Below are 4,347 nucleotides of genomic sequence, written 5' to 3' on the forward strand. Positions count from 1 at the left end.
ATCCAGTGGGAATAGCTGCACACTGAAGGGTCACTGGAAGGCCACGTGTGGGTCGGACAGGTGGGATGACAGCCCCTCGTCCCTCTGTGAGGCCACTGCTTCCCAGTTTGGATGGAGCATTCCAGCACTTCCTGCTGGACTTTATGGATCCTTGTTCCCTGCAACAGGAGCATCCAAACTAAGACGTCCCCTCTCAGGTGAGGCACAATCCCAGGGAAGCACCACTGAATGTTCCACATTCCCAGGGCCACCACTTAGGCTGGGAATTCCTGCTGGAATGGGATTTTTTTGTTGTTGTTGGTTTTTTCCCCCAGCTCTCTTGTGGAGCGACCTCTCCTCCATCTTCCCCCACAGATGGAGCCTCAATTAAATTCAGGAATCCATTTTTTAATAGGACTTTCACCTCAGCTCCCTGCTGGGCCATTAAAGCCATTATGGCAGAGTTAAGTAAGGAATCCTGCGAGCCTCTGGAGCTGTCATCCCATGTTTATGGCCCAGGCAATGTTTGCTTTATTAAAGATTCAGGAGCCATTTCCGAACGCCTCCGTTCTGTCCTTCCCATTACAGGCCGGACCCTGGCGAAAAGGTGACTGCAGAGAAAAAGAGGATTGCTCCTGAGATGGGAAAAAGAGTAGGATGGGGTTGCTGGGAAAGTCTAAGGGCATGGCAGGAGCCAGAGAAAAAGGGAAGAGGAGAGGTGGGAGTTTCATCCCAAAGGGCTGCTGGGTGCTGCGATGAAGCTTTTCCAGCTGCTGCAGGGCTTGGTTTTCCCTGTTTTCCAGGAGTTGAGCAGGATCCAAAGGCAAATCCCTGCCTGGCCCAGCCACACAGGTTGCCCAGAGAAATTGTGGAATCCCCATCCCTGGAAGTGTTCAAGGCCGGGCTGGATGAAGGTCTGGAACAGGACAAGGTGACTGTGTCCGTGGAAGGGTTTGGAATGGGAGGGATCCCAACCCAACACATTCCATGATTCTGTAATCTGGCCATGCAGAGGGAGATGACACCATCTGGGCTTTTTCCAAGCCATGACTGGGTCCCCACTGAGTTCCAGTTCCCTAAAATTCTCTTCTTCCCACCACAATCCCCAATTCCATGAATGTCCTCCCTCCTATTTCATACTGCAGACCACAGACTCTTCAAAACCACCAATATCCAACAGAAAAGAGGGATCCAAGGAGATTCCCTTCTCCTGTCTTACTGCCAGGCCAGCTCCACCTGGGCCAGGTCTAACCTGCTTCCAAATGGGAGCAACCCATATGGATGACTTGTTCCCATCCACGGGAATATGATCAAGCACTGCCCAGGGATCACACATGGATGGAATGGGATAAGAGGTTATTCCCAGGTTATCCCCAAGTTCCTGTGCATGAGAAACTGGTCAAGCACTCCCCATGGATCACGCATGGGATGGGATGGGATGGGATGGGATGGGATGGGATGGGATGGGATGGGATGGGATGGGATGGGATGGGATGTTATTCTCAGGTTATCCCCAAGTTCCTGTGCATGAGAAGCTGGTCAAGCACTTCCCATGGATCACACATGGGGTGGGATAAGGGGTTTTCCTCATCCCAGCTTTTATCCCCCACAGGAAGCAGCTGAGGATGAGGGGCCCTGGGGACAGGCAGGTCCCTGCTGTCCTCCTCTCATCCCGGCTGGGCAATTTCCGGAGCTGAACACCCTTGGGTTCACCTGAACCCCCACCCACGGGACACCCAAGGGTGGCCAGAGGACATGGCCATGTCCCAGTGTGACAATTCAGGACCTGGGTGGCTCAGGGTGACGAAGGGCTGTGGGAGAACAGGATCCAGCGTGTCCCAACTGTGCCCTCTAGTGCAGCTCCACCAGGTGCCATCGCCACTCCGGAACCCGCTGGCGTCACCCCTGCGGATCCCAGTCCTCCCACTGAGGTCCCCAGCCCTGGTGGCTCTGGTGGCTTCACACCCCCCTGGTGAAGCCCCTCTGGGTGTCCCGATGAACTTCTCGGTGTTTGCTGTCACCTGAGGTGACACAGAAAGGATTTTGTACCTCCAAGGCGCTGGGGTTATGGGGCCAGGAGAGGACCTCGGGCCAGGAGGGGACCTCGGAACCAAGAGGGGACCTTGGGCCAAGAGCTGACCTTGGAAATCCCAGGGAGCACCTTGGAAAAGCTTTTAGGATCAGCCCAGGGGAGCAATTCCCTCTCTGCAGCCCCACAGGGGGATGAGGGACGAACGCTCCGGCTTTTAGGGGCAGGGGGTTGCTCTGCGGCTTCCAGGAAAATTCCAGCCCTGTGTGGGATGGGGTTTCCTACGAGCTCAGGGCGTAGAGCCGCACTGCAATGCTTGGCTTCACTCCAGCAGGATTTTTCAGGATATCGGGATTAAACCCGCTATTTTTGCCCTTTTTCTGGATTGCAAAGCTCCCCGGGGACGCCCGTGCCCACCCTTGGGTGCCAGCGCGGGCGGGGGGTGCCCGGCTGGGCGGATTTGGGGGGGCTGTGGGCAGCGGCTGCCTTGCACAGGGTGCTGCTGCCCTCCAGTGGGCTCGGGCTGGAGGGGAGGCTGGAATTCCATATGGATGCTTGGGAAGGCAGCGGTGGGGCTGAGGATGTCTGAGGATGGCTGAGGATCCCATGGGAAGCCATGGGATGGAGCAGGCGCCGGACAAGGGATCCCACAGAGAAATCCCAGGGCGGGAGAAATCCTGCTCTGCCCCATCCCACTGCTCCTGGACCAGGAGTGGTTGGAGGCAGCTCCAGCCCCTGATCCCTCTGAAAAAATTCCGGATTTATCAGATTTATTAGCAGTGAAAGCACCTGGCCCGGTGTCCCACCATCAATCCACATCAACCCCGCAGCTCTTTTCCCTCTGTTATCCCCAGGGAAAGGCAGGAGCATGGATTTGGAGCCAGTGACAGACAAGGACACCACAGGGACCTTCTCCTCTTGTCTTGTGTCACTAATGAAGGAGGGAACTAAATCCCCCTCATGCTGGAATGGCTGCTCCATGGGCTGGGAGATTTTTGTTATGAAGATCCAAGAGGAGGAAAATCAGGAAATTTGGCTGAATCCCCAGTGGTTTTTCCAGGCTCTTCAGAATGGAATTTCCAGGACGGAGTTTCCAGGCTGTTTTCTGCCTCAAAGGCCCTGGAAATCATCAGTGATTTTTAAAATCCCAAAAATCCTCTTTCCATCTCCTCTCTGGCCATAGGAGCTGCATGAACTGGTCCCAGTCCAGGATATCCAAAATTCCTTGTTTGCTGATTCCCCTGGAGCTCCTCTCTGCATGCACAGAGAGACCTCAGTTTCTCTGTAAATGTAAATTTATTTTTTGCCCTATTTTTTTGTGTTTTTGACCATGTTTTACCCTCCAGGACCTCTCTGCCTCCTGGTCAAGCTGGAGAAGCATGGAAAGACCCAGCTCCATGGATTTCAGGGAAGAGGGAAGGAGCACCGGGCTCTTGCTGATGGAGCACGGATCCCATCTGAGCACACGTCACCAGAGGGGGAGGCGATTCCTGGCTCCGGAGTCACGAGTTTTCCACATCCACTGAACGTGGGTGGGAGAAGGATCTTCTGCAGCAGAATGACTTTCGCTGTGGGTGGCTTCCAAAACCTGGCACAGGAGGGCTGATGGAAGGGGAAACTCCTTAAATTCCAAAATATTGTGCCCAAAAAGAAGCTGGGTGCCGTTTTAACCCCGGCTCGGTAGACGAGATGAAAACGCTCCCACCGCCTTCCATAAATAAATCCAGTTTTGAAAATCCGGGCCTTGCTTTTTTTTTCCCCATTTACGGGGGTTTAAACCTACATTTCTCCTGTGGGGAGCGTGTTCCCATAATCCAGCCCCAAATCCATGGGTTTGGTCATATTCCCAGGATGGGGAGGAGGTGGTGTCCAGGTCCCAAGGGAAAGCAGGGGATCGCGTGCCAAGGATTTGCTGCTTTCCAGCCTAAATTCCCATTGATTAACTCTTCCAAAAAAACCCAAAAGGGATCAGAAACCCTTTATGGAACAAAAAAAGCAGTTTAAAACCTGCTGTGTGCAGCAAAAATTACTTTCTTGACCAATTTCCCTTTTTTTTTTCCCAGGGGAAAAGCCCCCAAGGGATCCGGCCTGAGCCCCACCCTTCACTTCCCTCGTGATTTCCATGAATTCATCCCCCTGGAGATGAAGACCACCAAATTTAATTTGGATGCTTGGGACCTTGGTTCTCCTTGGAGCAGCCCATCCTGGATCCAAAGGATCTTTCCCAACCTCAGCAGCTCCAGATATGCGTAGAAATGACCCCAAATTGACCCTTTTGGAAGATCGGTCTGGGCTTGTTTGTGCACCCGTAATTCCCAACAAAAGCGCGACAAACTGGA

Source organism: Hirundo rustica, chromosome 1 (assembly GCF_015227805.2).
Source record: "Hirundo rustica isolate bHirRus1 chromosome 1, bHirRus1.pri.v3, whole genome shotgun sequence".
Taxonomy (NCBI): Eukaryota; Metazoa; Chordata; class Aves; order Passeriformes; family Hirundinidae; genus Hirundo; species Hirundo rustica.